Raw genomic sequence first — 19040 nt, 5'->3', positions numbered from 1 at the left:
CTGCTGGTGTTGCTGCTGGATCTGTTGCTGCTGCTGCTGGTGTTGGAGCTGCAGCTGCTGTTGCTGTTGTTGCTGCTGCTTCCATTGCTGCTTCTGCTGCTGGTGGAGCTGCTGCTGCTGTTGCTGTTGCTGCTGGTGTTGCTGCTACTTTTGTTGCTCTTGCTGCTGATGATGCTGCTGCTGTTGCTGTTGCTGCTGGTGTTGCTGCTTCTGTCGCTGGTGTTGCTGCGGCTGTTGTTGCTTCTGTAGCTATTGCTGCTATTGCTACTGTAGCTACTGCTGGTGCTGGAGATGCTGCTGCTGCTGCGGGTGTTGCTGCTACTTTTGTTGCTGCTGCTGCTGATGTTGCTGCTGCTGTTGCTGTTGCTGCTGGTGTTGCTGCTTCTGTCGATGGTCTTGCTCCGGCTGTTGTTGCTGCTATAGCTATTGCTGCTACTGCTGCTGTTGTTGCTGCTGGTGGTGAAGCTGCTGCTACTGTTGCTGGTGTTGCTGCTACTTTTGTCACTGCTGCTGCTGATGTTGCTGCTGGTGTTGCTGTTGCTGCTGGTGTTGCTGCTACTTTTGTTCCTGCTGCTGTTGTTGCTGCTGTTGCTGCTGCTGTTTCTGCTCGTGTTGCTGCTGCTGGTGCTGCTGGTTCTGCTGTTGTTGCTGCTGCTGCTCCTGCTGTTGCAGCTGCTGTTGCTGTTGCTGCTGCTGTTGTTGCTGCTGCTGGTGTTGCTACCGCTGTTGCTGTTGCTGCTGTTGCTGGTGTTGCTATTACTGCTGGTGTTGTTGCTGGTTCTGTTGCTGCTGCTGCTGGTGGAGCTGCTGCAGCTGCTGCTGTTGCTGCTGGTGTTGCTGCTACTTTTGTTGCTGCTGCTGATGATGCTGCTGCTGCTGTTGTTGCTGCTGCTGTTGCTGCTTCTGTCACTGGTGTTGCTGCATCTGTTGTTGCTGTTGTTGCTGTTGCTGGTGCTGCTACTATTGCTACTGCTCCTGCTGCTGATGTTGCTGCTCCTGCAGTTGTTGTTGTTCATGCTGTTGATGGTGCTGCTGATGTTGTGTTTGCTGTGGCTGTTGTTGCTGCTATTGCTGGTGCTGCTGCTGTTGCTGCTGCTGGTGCTGCTGTTGTTGCTGGTGAGGGTGTTGCTGCTGTTCTTGCTGTTGCTGCTGTTGCTGCTGCTGCTGATGTTGCTGCTGCTGCTGTTGCTGTTGTTCCTGCTGCTGGTTCTGCTGGTGTTGCAGCAGCTGTTGCTGCTGGTGTTGCTGCTGATGTTGCTGTTGTTGCTGAGGTTGTTGCTGCTGCTGGTGTTGCTACTGCTGTTGCTGTTGCTGCTGTTGCTGGTGCTGTGGCTGCTATTGCTGCTGGTGTCGGTGCTTATGCTGCTGCTCCTCTTGCTCCTGCTGTTGCTGTAGCTATTGCTGATACTGCTCCTGTTGCTTCTGCTGATTGTGGAGCTGCTGCTGCTGTTGCTGTTGCTGCTGGTGTTTCTGCTGGATCTGTTGCTGCTGCTGCTGGTGTTGGAGCTGCAGCTGCTGTTGCTGTTGTTGCTGCTGCTGTTTCTGCTCGTGTTGCTGCTGCTGGTTCTGCTGTTGTTGCTGCTGCTGCTCCTGCTGTTGAAGCTGCTGTTGCTGTTGCTGCTGTTGTTGTTGCTGCTGCTGGTGTTGCTACCGCTGTTGCTGTTGCTGCTGTTGCTGGTGTTGCTATTACTGCTGGTGTTGTTGCTGGTTCTGTTGCTGCTGCTGCTGCTGGTGGAGCTGCTGCAGCTGCTGCTGTTGCTGCTGGTGTTGCTGCTAATTTTGTTGCTGCTGCTGATGATGCTGCTGCTGCTGTTGTTGCTGCTGCTGTTGCTGCTTCTGTCACTGGTGTTGCTGCATCTATTGTTGCTGTTGTTGCTGTTGCTGGTGCTGCTACTATTGCTACTGCTCCTGCTGCTGATGTTGCTGCTCCTGCAGTTGTTGTTGTTCATGCTGTTGATGGTGCTGCTGATGTTGTGGTTGCTGTGGCTGTTGTTGCTGCTATTGCTGGTGCTGCTGCTGTTGCTGCTGCTGGTGCTGCTGTTGTTGCTGGTGAGGGTGTTGCTGCTGTTCTTGGTGTTGCTGCTGTTGCTGCTGCTGCTGATGTTGCTGCTGCTGCTGTTGCTGTTGTTCCTGCTGCTGGTTCTGCTGGTGTTGCAGCAGCTGTTGCTGCTGGTGTTGCTGCTGATGTTGCTGTTGTTGCTTAGGTTGTTGCTGCTGCTGGTGTTGCTACTGCTGTTGCTGTTGCTGCTGTTGCTGGTGCTGTGGCTGCTATTGCTGCTGGTGTCGGTGCTTATGCTGCTGCTCCTCTTGCTCCTGCTGTTGCTGTAGCTATTGCTGATACTGCTCCTGTTGCTTCAGCTTATTGTGGAGCTGCTGCTGCTGTTGCTGTTGCTGCTGGTGTTGCTGCTGGATCTGTTGCTGCTGCTGCTGGTGTTGGAGCTGCAGCTGCTGTTGCTGTTGTTGCTGCTGCTTCCGTTGCTGCTTCTGCTGCTGGTGGAGCTGCTGCTGCTGTTGCTGTTGCTGCTGGTGTTGCTGCTACTTTTGTTGCTCTTGCTGCTGATGATGCTGCTGCTGTTGCTGTTGCTGCTGGTGTTGCTGCTTCTGTCGCTGGTGTTGCTGCGGCTGTTGTTGCTTCTGTAGCTATTGCTGCTATTGCTACTGTAGCTACTGCTGGTGCTGGAGATGCTGCTGCTGCTGCGGGTGTTGCTGCTACTTTTGTTGCTGCTGCTGCTGATGTTGCTGCTGCTGTTGCTGTTGCTGCTGGTGTTGCTGCTTCTGTCGATGGTCTTGCTCCGGCTGTTGTTGCTGCTATAGCTATTGCTGCTACTGCTGCTGTTGTTGCTGCTGGTGGTGAAGCTGCTGCTACTGTTGCTGGTGTTGCTGCTACTTTTGTCACTGCTGCTGCTGATGTTGCTGCTGGTGTTGCTGTTGCTGCTGGTGTTGCTGCTACTTTTGTTCCTGCTGCTGTTGTTGCTGCTGTTGCTGCTGCTGTTTCTGCTCGTGTTGCTGCTGCTGGTGCTGCTGGTTCTGCTGTTGTTGCTGCTGCTGCTCCTGCTGTTGCAGCTGCTGTTGCTGTTGCTGCTGCTGTTGTTGCTGCTGCTGGTGTTGCTACAGCTGTTGCTGTTGCTGCTGTTGCTGGTGTTGCTATTACTGCTGGTGTTGTTGCTGGTTCTGTTGCTGCTGCTGCTGGTGGAGCTGCTGCAGCTGCTGCTGTTGCTGCTGGTGTTGCTGCTACTTTTGTTGCTGCTGCTGATGATGCTGCTGCTGCTGTTGTTGCTGCTGCTGTTGCTGCTTCTGTCACTGGTGTTGCTGCATCTGTTGTTGCTGTTGTTGCTGTTGCTGGTGCTGCTACTATTGCTACTGCTCCTGCTGCTGATGTTGCTGCTCCTGCAGTTGTTGTTGTTCATGCTGTTGATGGTGCTGCTGATGTTGTGTTTGCTGTGGCTGTTGTTGCTGCTATTGCTGGTGCTGCTGCTGTTGCTGCTGCTGGTGCTGCTGTTGTTGCTGGTGAGGGTGTTGCTGCTGTTCTTGCTGTTGCTGCTGTTGCTGCTGCTGCTGATGTTGCTGCTGCTGCTGTTGCTGTTGTTCCTGCTGCTGGTTCTGCTGGTGTTGCAGCAGCTGTTGCTGCTGGTGTTGCTGCTGATGTTGCTGTTGTTGCTGAGGTTGTTGCTGCTGCTGGTGTTGCTACTGCTGTTGCTGTTGCTGCTGTTGCTGGTGCTGTGGCTGCTATTGCTGCTGGTGTCGGTGCTTATGCTGCTGCTCCTCTTGCTCCTGCTGTTGCTGTAGCTATTGCTGATACTGCTCCTGTTGCTTCTGCTGATTGTGGAGCTGCTGCTGCTGTTGCTGTTGCTGCTGGTGTTTCTGCTGGATCTGTTGCTGCTGCTGCTGGTGTTGGAGCTGCAGCTGCTGTTGCTGTTGTTGCTGCTGCTTCCGTTGCTGCTGCTGCTGCTGGTGGAGCTGCTGCTGCTGTTGCTGTTGCTGCTGGTGTTGCTGCTACTTTTGTTGCTCTTGCTGCTGATGATCCTGCTGCTGTTGCTGTTGCTGCTGGTGTTGCTGCTTCTGTCGCTGGTGTTGCTGCGGCTGTTGTTGCTTCTGTAGCTATTGCTGCTATTGCTACTGTAGCTACTGCTGGTGCTGGAGATGCTGCTGCTGCTGCTGGTGTTGCTGCTACTTTTGTTGCTGCTGCTGCTGATGTTGCTGCTGCTGTTGCTGTTGCTGCTGGTGTTGCTGCTTCTGTCGTAGGTGTTGCTGCTGCTGGAGGTGTTGCTGCTGTTGCTTGTGCTGTGGCGGCTGCTGCTGCTATTGCTGCTGGTGTCGGTGCTGCTGCTCCACTTGCTCCTGCTGTTGCTGTAGCTATTGCTGCTGATTCTGCTGTTGCTGCTGGTTTTGGAGCTGCTGCTGCTGGTGCTACCGCTAGTTATGTGGCTGCTGTGGATGATGTTGCTGCTTCTGTTGTTGTTGTTGCTGCTACTTTTGTTGCTGCTGCTGATGATGATCCTGCTGCTTTTGCTGTTGCTGCTGGTGTTGCTGCTTCTGTCGATGGTCTTGCTCCGGCTGTTGTTGCTGCTATAGCTATTGCTGCTACTGCTGCTGTTGTTGCTGCTGGTGGTGAAGCTGCTGCTACTGTTGCTGGTGTTGCTGCTACTTTTGTCACTGCTGCTGCTGATGTTGCTGCTGCTGTTGCTGTTGCTGCTGGCGTTGCTCCTTCTGTCATTGGTGTTGCTGCTGCTGGTGTTGCTGTTGCTGTTGCTGCTATTGGTGTTGTAGCTGCTGCTGTTGCTGTTGCTGCAGATGCTGTATTTCCTGCTGTTGCCGGTGCTGCTGATGTTGGGCTTGCTGTGGCAATTGTTGCTGCTGTTGCTTTTGCTGGTGCTGCTGCTGTTGCTGCAGTTGATGTTGATGTTGCTGCTTTTGCAGTTGCTGCAGCATCTGCTGCAGTTGCTGCTGGTGCTGGTGTTGCTATTACTGCTGGTGTTGCTGCTGGTTCTGTTGCTTCTGCTGCTGGTGGTGGAGCTGCTGCTGCTGGTGTTGCTGCTACTTTTGTTGCTGCTGCTGATGATGATGCTGCTGCTGTTGTTGTTGCTGCTGGTGTTGCTGCTTCTGTCGCTGGTGTTGCTGCGGCTGTTGTTGCTGTTGTTGCTGCTGCTGCTGTTGCTGTTGTTCCTGCTGCTGGTTCTGCTGGTGTTGCAGCTGCTGTTGCTGCTGGTGTTGCTGCTGATGTTGCTGTTGTTGCTGATGTTGTAGCTGCTGCTGGTGTTGCTACTGATGTTGCTGTTGCTGCTGTTGCTGGTGCTGTGACTGCTGCTGCTGCTATTGTTGCTGGTGTTGGTGCTGATGCTGCTGCTCCTCTTGCTCCTGCTGTTGCTGTAGCTATTGCTCATACTGCTGCTGTTGCTGCTGCTGATTGTGGAGCTGCTGCTCCTGTTGCTGTTGCTGCTGGTGTTGCTGCTGCTTCTGTTGCTGCTGGTGGTGGAGCTACTCCTGCTGTTGCTGTTGTTGCTGGTGTTGCTGCTTGTTCTGTTGCTGCTGCTGCTGATGCAGGAGTTGCTGCTCCTTTTGTTGCTGCTGCAGCTGATGTTACTGTTGCTGTTGCTGTTGCTGCTGGTGTTGCTGTTGCTGGTTCTGCTGCTGTTGCTACTGCTACTGCTGCTGATTTTGCTGCTCATGCAGTTGTTGTTGTTCATGCTGTTGATGGTGCTGCTGTTGTTGTGGTTGCTGTGGCTGTTGTTGCTGCTATTGCTGGTGCTGCTGTTGTTGCTACTGCTGGTGCTGCTGCTGTTCTTGCTGTTGCTGCTGTTGCTGCTGCTGCTGATGTTGCTGCTGCTGCTGTTGCTGTTGTTTCTGCTGCTGGTTCCGCTGGTGTTGCAGATGCTGTTGCTGCTGGTGTTGCTGCTGATGTTGCTGTTGTTGCTGATGTTGTTGCTGCAGCTGGTTTTGCTACCGCTGTTGCTGTTGCTGGTGTTGCTGGTGTTGCTATTACTGCTGGTGTTACTGCTGGTTCTGTTGCTGCTGCTGCTGCTATTGGAGCTGCTGCAGCTGCTGCTGTTGCTGCTGGTGTTGCTGGTACTTTTTTTGTTGCTGCTGATGATGCTGCTGCTGCTGTTGTTGTGGCTGCTGCTGTTGCTACTTCTGTCACTGGTGTTGCTGCGGCTGTTGTTGCTGTTGTTCCTGTTGCTGGTGCTGCTGCTGTTGCTACTGCTCCTGCTGCTGATGTTGCTGCTCCTGCAGTTGTTGTTGTTCATGCTGTTGATGGTGCTGCTGTTGTTGTGGTTACTGTGGCTGTTGTTGCTGCTATTGCTGGTGCTGCTGCTGTTGCTGCTGCTTTTGCTGCTGTTGTTGCTGGTGCGGGTGTTGCTGCTGTTCTTGCTGTTGCTGCTGTTGCTGCTGCTGCTGATGTTGCTGCTGCTGCTGTTGCTGCTGCTTTTGCTGATGTTGTTGCTGCTGCTGGTGTTGCTACTGCTTTTTCTGTTGCTGCTGTTGCTGGTGCTGCGGCTGCTATTGCTGCTGGTGTTGGTGCTGATGCTGTTGCTCCTCTTGCTCCTGCTGTTGGTGTAGCTATTGCTGATACTGCTGCTGTTGCACCTGCTCATTGTGGAGCTGCTGCTGCTGTTGCTGTTGCTGCTGGTGTTGCTGCTGGATCTGTTGGTGCTGCTGCTGCTGCTGGTGGTGGAGCTGCAGCTGCTGTTGCTGTTGTTGCTGCTGGTTCTGTTGCTGCTGCTGCTGGTGTTGCTGCTGCTGTTGTTGCTGTTGCTGCTGGTGTTGCTGCTACTTATGTTGCTCTTGCTGCTGATCATGCTGCTGCTGTTGCTGTTGCTGCTGGTGTTGCTGCTTCTGTCGCTGGTGTTGCTGCGGCTGTTGTTGCTGCCTTAGCTATTGCTGCTACTGCTGCTGTTGTTGCTGCTGGTGGTGGAGCTGCTGCTACTGCTGCTGGTGTTGCTGCTACTTTTGTCGCTGCTGCTGCTGATGTAGCTGCTGCTGTTGCTGTTGCTGCTGGTGTTGCTCCTTCTGTCATTGGTGTTGCTGCTGCTGGTGTTGCTGTTGCTGTTGCTGCTGTTGGTGGTGTTGCTGCTGCTATTGCTGTTGCTGCAGATGCTGTATTTCCTGCTGTTGCCGGTGCTGCTGATGTTGATGCTGCTGCTGTTGTTGTTGCTGCTGGTGTTGCTGCTTCTGTCGCTGGTGCTGCTGCGGCTGTTGTTGCTGTTGTTGCTGTTGCTGGTGCTGTTGCTGCTGCTCCTGCTGCTGATGATACTGCTCCTGCAGTTGCTGTTGGTCCTGCTGCTGGTGCTGCTGTTGTTGTGTTTGCTGTGGCTGTTGTTGCTGCTATTGCTGGTGCTGCTGATGCTGCTGCTGCTGGTGCTGCTGTTTTTACTGGTGCGGGTGTTGCTGCTGTTCTTGCTGCTGCTGCTGCTGATGTTGCTGCTGCTGCTGTTGCTGCTGTTGCTAGTGCTGCTGCTACTGCTGTTGCGATTGCTGTAGATGCTGTATTTCCTGCTGTTGCCGCTTCTGCTGATGTTGTGGTTGCTGTGGCTGTTGTTGCTGCTGTTGCTTGTGCTGGTGCTGCTGCTGTTGCTTCAGGTAAAGCTAATGTTGCTGCTGGTGCAGTTGTTGCTGCTGCTGGTGTTGCTATTACTGCTGGTGTTGCTGCTGTTTCTGTTGCTGCTGCTGCTGCTGCTGTTGCTGTTGTTGCTGGTGTTGCTGCTTCTGTCACTTGTGTTGCTGCGGCTGTTGCTGTTGTTGCTGGTGCTGATGCTGCTGTTGTTGCTGCGGCTACTGCTGCTGATTGTGCTGCTCCTGCAGTTGCGGTTGTTTCTGCTGTTGCTGGTGCTGCTGGTGTCGTGTTTGCTGTGGCTGTTGTTGCTGTTGTTGCTGGTGCTGCTGCTGCTGGTGCTGCTGTTGTTGATGGTGCTGGTGTTGCTGCTGTTCTTGCTGGTGCTGTTGCTGCTGTTGCTGGTGTTCCTATTACTGCTGGTGTTGCTGCTGGTTCTGTTGCTGCTGCTTCTGCTGGTGGAGCTGCTGCTGCTGTTGCAGTTGCTGCTGATATTGCTGCTTCTGTCACTGGTGTTGCTGCGGCTGTTGTTGCTGTAGCTGGTGCTGGTGCTGCTGTTGTTGCTGCGGCTACTGCTGCTGATTTTGCTGCTCCTGCAGTTGCTGTTCTTTCTGCTGTTGCTGGTGCTGCTGTTGTCGTGGTTGCTGTGGCTGTTGTTGCTGTTGTTGCTGTTGTTGCCGGTGCTGGTGCTGGTGGTGCTGCTGTTGTTGCTGGTGCTGGTGTTACTGCTGTTCTTGCTGCTGCTGTTGCTGCTGTTGCTGTTGTTGCTATTACTGCTGCTGTTGCTGCTGGTTCTGTCGCTGCTGCTGCTGCTGTTGGAGCTGCTGTTGCTGTTGCTCCAGGTGTTGCTGCTACTTTTGTTGCTTCTGCTGTTGTTGCTGCTATTGTTGCTGCTGGTTCTGCTGGTGTTGCTGCTGCTGGTGCTACTGGTGTTGCTACTGCTGTTGCTGTTGCTGCTGTTGCTGGTGTTGCTATTACTGCTGGTGTTGCTGCTGGTTCTGTTGCTGTTGCTGCTGCTGGTGGAGCTGCTGCTGCTGCTGTTGCTGCTGGTGTTGCTGCTACTTTTGTTGTTGCTGCTGCTGTTGTTGCTTCTGTCACTGGTGTTGCTGCGGCTGTTGTTGCCTTTGTTTCTATTCCTGGTGCTGCTGCTGTTGCTGCTGCTCCTGCTGCTGATGTTGCCGCTGCTGCTGTTGCTGTTGTTCCTGCTGCTGGTTCTGCTGGTGTTGCAGCTGCTGTTGCTGCTGGTGTTGCTGCTGATGTTGCTCTTGTTGCTGATGTTGTAGCTGCTGCTGGTGTTGCTACTGCTGTTGCTGTTGCTGCTGTTTTTGGTGCTGTGGCTGCTGCTGCTGCTATTGTTGCTGGTGTTGGTGCTGATGCTGCTGCTCCTCTTGCTCCTGCTGTTGCTGTAGCTATTGCTGATACTGCTGCTGTTGCTGCTGCTGATTGTGGAGCTGCTGCTCCTGTTGCTGTTGCTGCTGGTGTTGCTGCTGCTTCTGTTGCTGCTGCTGCTGGTGGTGCAGCTACTGCTGCTGTTGCTGTTGTTGCTGGAATTGCTGCTGGTTCTGTTGCTGCTGCTGCTGCTGCAGGAGTTGCTGCTACTTTTGTCGCTGCTGCAGCTGATGTTACTGTTGCTGTTGCTGTTGCTGCTGGTGTTGCTGCCTCTGTCACTGGTGTTGCTGCGGTTGTTGTTGCTGTTGTTGCTGTTGCTGGTTCTGCTGCTGTTGCTACTGCTACTGCTGCTGATTTTGCTGCTCCTGCAGTTGTTGTTGTTCATGCTGTTGCTGGTGCTGCTGTTGTTGTGGTTGCTGTGGCTGTTGTTACTGCTATTGCTGGTGCTGCTGCTGATGCTACTGCTGGTGCTGCTGCTGTTCTTGCTGTTGCTGCTGTTGCTGCTGCTGCTGATGTTGCTGCTGCTGCTGTTGCTGTTGTTCCTGCTGCTGGTTCTGCTGGTGTTGCAGCTGCTGTTGCTGCTGGTGTTGCTGCTGATGTTGCTGTTGCTGCTGTTGCAGGTGCTGTGGCTGCTATTGCTGCTGGTGTTTGTGCTGATGCTGCTGCTCCTCTTGGTCCTGCTGTTGCTGTAGCTATTGCTGATACTGCTGCTGTTGCTGCTGCTGATTGTGGAGCTGCTGCTGCTGTTCCTGTTGCTGCTGGTGTTGCTGCTGGATCTGTTGCTGCTGCTGCTGGTGGTGGTGGTGGAGCTGCAGCTGCTGTTGCTGTTCTTGCTGCTGGTTCTATTGCTGCTGCTGCTGCTGGTGGAGCTGCTGCTGCTGTTGCTGTTGCTGCTGGTGTTGCTGCTACTTTTGTTGCTCTTGCTGCTGATGATGCTGCTGCTGTTGCTGTTGCTGATGGTGTTGCTGCTTCTGTCGCTGGTGTTGCTGCGGCTGTTGTTGCTGCTGTAGCTATTGCTGCTATTGCTACTGTTGCTACTGCTGGTGCTGGAGCTGCTGCTGCTGCAGCTGGTGTTGCTGCTACTTTTGTTGCTGCTGCTGCTGATGTTCCTGCTGCTGTTGCTGTTGCTGCTGGCGTCGCTGCTTCTGTCGTAGTTGTTGCTGCTGCTGGTGGTGTTGCTGCTGTTGCTAGTGCTGTGGCTGCTGCTGCTGCTATTGCTGCTGGTGTCGGTGCTGCTGCTCCTCTTACTCCTGCTGTTGCTTTAGCTTTTGCTACTAATTCTGCTGTTGCTCCTGGTTTTGGAGCTGCTGCTGCTGCTGCTGGTTCTACTGCTACTTATGTGGCTGCTGCGGATAATGTTGCTGCTGCTGTTGCTGTTGTTGCTGTTGTTGCTGCTACTTTTGTTGCTACTGCTGATGATAATGCTGCTGCTGTTGCTGTTGCTGCTGGTGTTGCTGCTTCTATCGCTGATCTTGCTCCAGCTGTTGTTGCTGCTATAGCTATTGCTGCTACTGCTGCTGTTGTTGCTGCTATAGCTATTGCTGCTACTGCTGCTGCTGCTGCTGGTGGAGCTGCTGTTGCTGCTGCTGTTGCTCCTGGTGTTGCTGCTACTTTTGTTGCTGCTGCTGTTGTTGCTGCTGTTGCTGCTGCTGGTTCTGCTGGTGTTGCTGCTGCTGGTGCTGCTGGTGTTAATACTGCTGTTGCTGTTGCTGCTGTTGCTGGTGTTGCTATTACTGCTGGTGTTGCTGGTTTTGTTGCTGCTGCTTCTGCTGGTGTAGCTGCTGCTGCTGCTGTTGCTGCTGTTGCTGCTGCTACTTTTGATGCTGCTGATTTTGTTGCTGCTTCTGTCACTGGTGTTGCTGCGGCTGTTGTTGCTTTTGTTGCTGTTGCTGGTGCTGCTGCTGTTGCTACTGCTCCTGCTGCTGATGTTGCAGCTGCTGCTGCTGTTGTTCCTGCTGCTGTTGCTGCTGGTGTTGCTGCAGATGTTGCTGTTGTTGCTGATGTTGTAGCTGCTGCTGGTGTTGCTACTGCTGTTGCTGTTGTTGCTGTTGCTGGTGCTGTGGCTGCTGCTGCTGCTATAGTTGCTGGTGTTGGTGCTGATGCTGCTGCTCCTCTTGCTCCTCCTGTTGCTGTAGCTGTTGCTGATACTGCTGCTGTTGCTGTTGCTGATTGTGGAGCTGCTGCTCCTGTTGCTGTTGCTGCTGGTGTTGCTGCTGCTTCTGTTGCTGCTGCTTCTGGTGGTGCAGCTACTGCTGCTGTTGCTGTTGTTGCTGGAATTGCTGCTGGTTCTGTTGCTGCTGCTGCTGCTGCAGGAGTTGCTGCTACTTTTGTCGCTGCTGCAGCTGATGTTACTGTTGCTGTTGCTGTTGCTGCTGGTGTTGCTGCCTCTGTCACTGGTGTTGCTGCGGCTGTTGTTGCTGTTGTTGCTGTTGCTGGTTCTGCTGCTGTTGCTACTGCTACTGCTGCTGATTTTGCTGCTCATGCAGTTGTTGTTGTTCATGCTGTTGATGGTGCTGCTGTTGTTGTGGTTGCTGTGGCTGTTGTTACTGCTATTGCTGGTGCTGCTGCTGATGCTACTGCTGGTGCTGCTGCTGTTCTTGCTGTTGCTGCTGTTGCTGCTGCTGCTGATGTTGCTGCTGCTGCTGTTGCTGTTGTTCCTGCTGCTGGTTCTGCTGGTGTTGCAGCTGCTGTTGCTGCTGGTGTTGCTGCTGATGTTGCTGTTGTTGCTGATGTTGTTGCTGCTGCTGGTGTTGCTACTGCTATTGCTGTTGCTGCTGTTGATGCTGCTACCTTTGTTGCTACTGCTGATGATAATGCTGCTGCTGTTGCTGTTGCTGCTGGTGTTGCTGCTTCTATCGCTGGTCTTGCTCCAGCTGTTGTTGCTGCTAAAACTATTGCTGCTACTGCTGCTGTTGTTGCTGCTATAGCTATTGCTGCTACTGCTGCTGCTGCTGCTGGTGGAGCTGCTGTTGCTGCTGCTGTTGCTCCTGGTGTTGCTGCTACTTTTGTTGCTGCTGCTGTTGTTGCTGCTGTTGCTGCTGCTGGTTCTGCTGGTGTTGCTGCTGCTGGTGCTGCTGGTGTTAATACTGCTGTTGCTGTTGCTGCTGTTGCTGGTGTTGCTATTACTGCTGGTGTTGCTGCTGGTTCTGTTGCTGCTGCTTCTGCTGGTGGAGCTGCTGCTGCTGCTGTTGCTGCTGGTGTTGCTGCTACTTTTGATGCTGCTGATTCTGTTGCTGCTTCTGTCACTGGTGTTGCTTTTGTTGCTGTTGCTGGTGCTGCTGCTGTTGCTACTGCTCCTGCTGATGATGTTGCAGCTGCTGCTGTTGCTGTTGTTCCTGCTGCTGTTGCTGCTGGCGTTGCTGCTGATGTTGCTGTTGTTGTTGATGTTGTAGCTGCTGCTGGTGTTGCTACTGCTGTTGCTCTTGCTGCTGTTGCTGGTGCTGTGGCTGCTGCTGCTGCTATAGTTGCTGGTGTTGGTGCTGATGCTGCTGCTCCTCTTGCTCCTGCTGTTGCTGTAGCTATTGCTGATACTGCTGCTGTTGCTGTTGCTGATTGTGGAGCTGCTGCTCCTATTGCTGTTGCTGCTGGTGTTGCTGCTGCTTCTGTTGCTGCTGCTGCTGGTGGTGGAGCTAGTGCTGCTGTTGCTGCTGTTGCTGGTGCTGTGGCTGCTATTGCTGCTGTTGTTGGTGCTGATGCTGCTGCTCCTCTTGCTTCTGCTGTTCCTGTAGCTATTGCTGATACTGCTGCTGTTGCTACTGCTGATAGTGGAGCTGCTGCTCCTGTTGCTGTTGCTGCTGGTGTTGCTGCTGGATCTGTTGCTGCTGCTGCTGCTGCAGGAGTTGCTGCTACTTTTGTCGCTGCTGCAGCTGATGTTACTGCTGCTGTTGCTGTTGCTGCTGGTGTTGCTGCCTCTGCCTCTGGTGTTGCTGCGGCTGTTGTTGCTGTTGTTGCTGTTGCTACTGCTCCTGCTGCTGATTTTGCTGCTCCTGCAGTTGTTGTTGTTCATGCTGTTGATGGTGCTGCTTTGTTGTGGTTGCTGTGGCTGTTGTTGCTGCTGGTGCTGCTGCTGTTGCTACTGCTGGTGCTGCTGCTGTTCTTGCTGTTGCTGCTGATGTTGCTGCTGCTGCTGTTGCTGTTGTTCCTGCTGCTGGTTCTGCTGGTGTTGCAGCTGCTGTTGCTGCTGGTGTTGCTACTGCTGTTGCTGTTGCTGCTGTTGGTGGTGTTGCTGCTGCTGTTGCTGTTGCTGCAGATGCTGTATTTCCTGCTGTTGCCGGTGCTGCTGCTGCTGGTGCTGCTGTTGTTGCTGGTGCTGGTGTTCCTGCTGTTCTTGCTGCTGCTGTTGCTGGTGTTGCTATTACTGCTGCTGTTGCTGCTGGGTCTGTTGCTGCTGCTGCTGCTGGTGGAGCTGCTGCTGCTGTTGCTGTTGCTGCTGGTGTTGCTGCTACTTTTGTTGCTGCTGCTGTTGTTGCTGCTGTTGCTGCTGCTGGTTCTGCTGGTGTTGCTGCTGCTGGTGCTGCTGGTGTTGCTACTGCTGTTGCTGTTGCTGCTGCTGCTGAAATGCTATTACTGATGGTGTTGCTGCTGGTTCTGTTGCTGCTGCTGCTGGTGGAGCTGATGCTGCTGCTGTTGCTGCTGGTGTTGCTGCTAATTTTGTTGCTTTTGCTGCTGTTGCTGCTTCTGTCACTGGTGTTGCTGCGGCTGTTGTTGCTTTTCTTGCCTTTGCTGGTGCTGCTGCTGTTGCTACTGCTCCTGCTGCTGATGTTGCTGCTGCTGATGTTGCTGTTGTTCCTGCTGCTGGTTCTGCTGGTGTTGCTGCTGATGTTGCTCTTGTTGCTGATGTTGTAGCTGCTGCTGGTGTTGCTACTGCTGTTGCTGATGCTGCTGTTGCTGGTGCTGTGGCTGCTGCTGCTGCTATTGTTGCTGGTGTTGGTGCTGATGCTGCTGCTCCTCTTGCTCCTGCTGTTGCTGTAGCTATTGCTGATACTGCTGCTGTTGCTGCTGCTGATTGTGGAGCTGCTGCTCCTGTTGCTGTTGCTGCTGGTGTTGCTGCTGCTTCTGTTGCTGCTGCTGCTGGTGTTGCTGCTGGTTCTGTTGCTGCTGCTGCTTCTGCAGGAGTTGCTGCTACTTTTGTCGCTGCTGCAGCTGATGTTTCTGCTGCTGTTGCTGATGCTGCGGGTGTTGCTGCCTCTGTCACTGGTGTTGCTGCGGCTGTTGTTGCTGTTGTTGCTGCTGCTGGTTTTGCTGCTGTTGCTACTGCTCCTGTTGCTGATTTTGCTGCTCCTGCAGTTGTTGTTGTTCATGCTGTTGATCGTGCTGTTGTTGTTGTGGTTGCTGTGGTTGTTCCTGCTGCTATTGCTAGTGCTGCTGTTGTTGCTGCTGCTGGTGCTGCTGCTGTTCTTGCTGTTGCTGCTGCTGCTGATGTTGCTGCTGCTGCTGTTGCTGTTGTTCCTGCTGCTGGTTCTGCTCATGTTGCAGCTGCTGTCGCTGCTGGTGTTGCTGCTGATGTTGCTGTTGTTGCTGATGTTGTTGCTGCTGCTGGTGTTGCTACTGCTGTTGCGGTTGCTGCTGTTGCTGGTGCTGTGGCTGCTATTGCTGCTGGTGTTGGTGCTGATGCTGCTGCTGGAGCTGCTGCTGCTGTTGCTGTTGCTGCTGTTGGTTCTGCTGGTGTTGCTGCTGCTGGTGCTGCTGGTGGTGCAGCTGCTGTTGCTGTTGCTGCTGCTGTTGTTGCTGCTGCTGGTGTTGCTATTTCTGTTGCTGTTGCTGCTATTGCTGGTGCTGTGGCTGCTGCTGCTGCTATTGCTGCTGGTGTTGGTGCTGCCGCTGCTCCTCTTGCTACTGCTTCTGCTGTTGCTGGTGCTGTGGCCGCTGTGGCTGCTATTGCTGCTGGTGTTGTTGCTGCTGCTGCTGGTCCTCTTGCTCCTGCTGTTGCTGTCGCTATTGCTGCTACTGCTGCAGTTGCTGCTGCTGGTTGTGGAGCTGCTGCTGCTGTTGCTGTTGCTGCTGGTGTTGCTGCTACTTTTGTTGCTGCTGCTGATAATGTTGCTGCTGCTGTTGCTGGTGCTGGTTTTGCAGCTGATGCTGTTGCTGGTGCTGGTGTTGCTGCTCTTCTTGCTGCTGCTGTTGCTGCTGTTGCTGCTGCTGGTGCTGCTGTTGTTGCTGGTGCGGGTTTTGCTGCTGTTCTTGCTGCTGCTGCTGTTTCGGCTGTTGCTGCTGCTGCTGATGTTGCTGCTGCTGGAGGTGGAGCTGCTGCTGCTGCTGCAGGTAATGCTGCTACTTTTGTCGCTGCTGCTGCTGATGGTACTGCTGCTGTTGCTATTGCCGCTGGTATTGCTGCTTCTGTTGTTGGTGTTGCTGCTGCTGTTGCTATTGCTGTAGATGCTGTATTTACTGCTGATGCCGGTTCTGCTGATGTTGTGGTTGCTGTGGCTGTTGTTGCTGCTGTTGCTTGTACTGGTACTGCTGCTGTTGCTTCAGTTAAAGATGATGTTGCTGCGTGTGCAGTTGCTGCTGCTGCTGCTGCAGTTGCTGCTTGTGCTGGTGTTGCTATTACTGCTGGTTTTGCTGCTGGTTCTGTTGCTGCTGCTGCTGGTGGTGGAGCTGCTGCAGCTGTTGCTTTTGCTGCTGGTGTTGCTGCTTCAGTCACTGGTGTTGCTGCGGTTGTTGCTGCTGTTGCTGTGCTGGTGCTGCTGTTGTTGCTGCGGCTACTGCTGCTGATTGTGCTGCTCCTGCAGTTGTTGTTGTTTCTGCTGTTGCTGGTGCTGCTGTTGTCGTGGTTGCTGTGGATGTTGTTGCTTTTGTTGCTGGTGCTGCTGCTGCTGGTGCTGCTGTTGTTGTTGGTGCTGGTGTTGCTGCTGTTCTTGCTGCTGCTGTTGCTGGTGTTGCTATTACTGTTGATGTTGCTTTTAGTTCTGCTGCTGCAGCTGCTGCTCGTGGAGCTGCTACTGCTGTTGCTGTTGCTGCTGGTGTTGCTCCTACTTTTGTTGCTGCTGCTGCTGATGTTGCTGCTGCTGTTGCTGTTGCTGCTGGTGTTGCTGCTTCTGTCGTAGGTGTTGCTGCTTCTGGTGGTGTTGCTGCTGTTGCTGGTGCTGTGGCTGCTGCTGCTGCTATTGTTGCTGGTGTTGGTGCTGAAGCTGCTGCTCCTCTTGCTCCTGCTGTTGCTGTAGCTATTGCTGATACTGCTGCTGTTGATGCTGCTGATTGTGGAGCTGCTGCTCCTGTTGCTGTTGCTGCTGGTGTTGCTGCTGGTTCTGTTGCTGCTGCTGCTGGTGGTGGAGCTACTGCTTATGTTGCTGTTGTTGCTGGTGTTGCTGCTGGCTCTGTTACTGCTGCTGCTGCTGCTGTTGTTTCTGCTACTTTTGTCGTTGCTGCTGCTGCTGATGTTACTGCTGCTGTTGCTGTTGCTGCTGGTGTTACTGCCTCTGTCGTTGGTGTTGCTGCTGCAGTTGCTATTGCTGTAGATGCTGTATTTCCGGCAGTTACCGGTTCTGCTGATGTTGTGGTTGCTGCGGTTGTTGCTTGTGCTGTTGCTTGTGCTGGTGCTGCTGCTGTTGCTTCAGGTAAAGCTGATGTTGCTGCTGGTGCAGTTGCTGCTGGTGCTGGTGTTGCTATTACTGCTGGTTTTGCTGCTGGTTCTGTTGCTGCTGCTGCTGGTGGTGGAGCTGCTGCGGCTGTTGCTTTTGCTGCTGGAGTTGCTGCTTCTGTCACTGGTGTTGCTGCGGCTGTTGCTGCTGTTGCTGGTGCTGGTGCTGCTGTTGTTGCTGCGGCTACTGCTGCTGATTGTGCTGCTCCTGCAGTTGCTGTTGTTTCTGCTATTGCTGGTGCTGCTGTTGTCGTGGTTGCTGTGGCTGTTGTTGCTGTTGTTGCTGGTGCTGGTGTTGTTGCTGATCTTGCTGCTGCTGTTGCTGCTGTTGCTCGTGTTGCTATTACTGCTGTTGTTGCTGCTGGTTCTGTTGCTCCTGCTGCTCATGGATCTGCTGCTGCTGTTGCTGTGGCTGCTGGTGTTGCTGCTACTTTTGTTCCTGCTGCTGTCGTTGCTGCTGTTCCTGCTGCTGTTTCTGCTCATGTTGATGCTGCTGGTGCTGCTGGTGTTGCAGCTGCTGTTGCTGTTGCTGCTGTTGCTGCTGCTGGTTCTGCTGTTGCTGCTGCTGCTGCTGGTGTTGCAGCTGCTGTTGCTGTTGCTGCTGTTGCTGCTGCTGGTTCTGCTGTTGTTGCTGCTGCTGCTGCTGGTGTTGCAGCTGCTGTTGCTGTTGCTGCTGCTGTTGTTGCTGCTGCTGGAGTTGCTACCGCTGTTGCTGTTGCTGCTGGTGTTGCTGCTGGTTCTGTTGCTGCTGCTGTTGCTGGTGGAGCTGCTGCAGCTGCTGCTGTTGCTGCTGGTGTTACTGCTCCTTTGTTGCTGCTGCTGATGATGCTGCTGCTGCTGTTGTTGTTGCTGGTGCTGTTGCTGCTGTTCTTGCTGCTGCTGTTGCTGCTGTTGCTGTTGTTGCTATTACTGCTGCTGTTGCTGCTGGTTCTGTTGCTGCTGCTGCTGCTGTTGGAGCTGCTGCTGCTGTTGCTGTTGCTCCAGGTGTTGCTGCTACTTTTGTTGCTTCTGCTGTTGTTGCTGCTATTGTTGCTGCTGGTTCTGCTGGTGGTGCTGCTGCTGGTGCTACTGGTGTTGCTACTGCTGTTGCTGTTGCTGCTGTTGCTGGTGTTGCTATTACTGCTGGTGTTGCTGCTGGTTCTGTTGCTGTTGCTGCTGCTGGTGGAGCTGCTGCTGCTGCTGTTGCTGCTGGTGTTGCTGCTACTTTTGTTGTTGCTGCTGCTGTTGTTGCTTCTGTCACTGGTGTTGCTGCGGCTGTTGTTGCCTTTGTTTCTATTGCTGGTGCTGCTGCTGTTGCTACTGCTCCTGCTGCTGATGTTGCCGCTGCTGCTGTTGCTGTTGTTCCTGCTGCTGGTTCTGCTGGTGTTGCAGCTGCTGTTGCTGCTGGTGTTGCTGCTGATGTTGTTGTTGTTGCTGATGTTGTAGCTGCTGCTGGTGTTGCTACTGCTGTTGCTGTTGCTGCTGTTTTTGGTGCTGTGGCTGCTGCTGCTGCTATTGTTGCTGGTGTTGGTGCTGATGCTGCTGCTCCTCTTGCTCCTGCTGTTGCTGTAGCTATTGCTGATACTGCTGCTGTTGCTGCTGCTGATTGTGGAGCTGCTGCTCCTGTTGCTGCTGCTGCTGGTGGTGCAGCTACTGCTGCTGTTGCTGTTGTTGCTGGAATTGCTGCTGGTTCTGTTGCTGCTGCTGCTGCTGCAGGAGTTGCTGCTACTTTTGTCGCTGCTGCAGCTGATGTTACTGTTGCTGTTGCTGTTGCTGCTGGTGTTGCTGCCTCTGTCACCGGTGTTGCTGCGGCTGTTGTTGCTGTTGTTGCTGTTGCTGGTTCTGCTGCTGTTGCTACTGCTACTGCTGCTGATTTTGCTGCTCATGCAGTTGTTGTTGTTCATGCTGTTGATGGTGCTGCTGTTGTTGTGGTTGCTGTGGCTGTTGTTACTGCTATTGCTGGTGCTGCTGCTGATGCTACTGCTGGTGCTGCTGCTGTTCTTGCTGTTGCTGCTGTTGCTGCTGCTGCTGATGTTGCTGCTGCTGCTGTTGCTGTTGTTCCTGCTGCTGGTTCTGCTGGTGTTGCAGCTGCTGTTGCTGCTGGTGTTGCTGCTGATGTTGCTGTTGTTGCTGATGTTGTTGCTGCTGCTGGTGTTGCTACTGTTGTTGCTGTTGCTGCTGTTGATGCTACTACTTTTGTTGCTACTGCTGATGATAATGCTGCTGCTGTTGCTGTTGCTGCTGGTGTTGCTGCTTCTATCGCTGGTCTTGCTCCAGCTGTTGTTGCTGCTATAGCTATTGCTGCTACTGCTGCTCTTGTTGCTGCTATAGCTATTGCTGCTACTGCTGCTGCTGCTGCTGGTGGAGCTGCTGTTGCTGCTGCTGTTGCTCCTGGTGTTGCTGCTACTTTTGTTGCTGCTGCTGTTGTTGCTGCTGTTGCTGCTGCTGGTTCTGCTGGTGTTGCTGCTGCTGGTGCTGCTGGTGTTAATACTGCTGTTGCTGTTGCTGCTGTTGCTGGTGTTGCTATTACTGCTGGTGTTGCTGCTG

General features: G+C 53.7%; 1 pseudogene; it reads right to left on the bottom strand.

Moving 5' to 3' along the window:
- LOC121288082 overlaps positions 1–19040 on the bottom strand; it is a 38925-nt pseudogene that overhangs the window by 12572 nt on the left and 7313 nt on the right.

This window comes from Carcharodon carcharias, chromosome 2, assembly GCF_017639515.1.
Source record: "Carcharodon carcharias isolate sCarCar2 chromosome 2, sCarCar2.pri, whole genome shotgun sequence".
NCBI lineage: Eukaryota > Metazoa > Chordata > Chondrichthyes > Lamniformes > Lamnidae > Carcharodon > Carcharodon carcharias.
The sequence above is the reverse complement of the archived record's forward strand: the minus strand, read 5'-3'. Positions and strand labels throughout refer to the sequence as shown.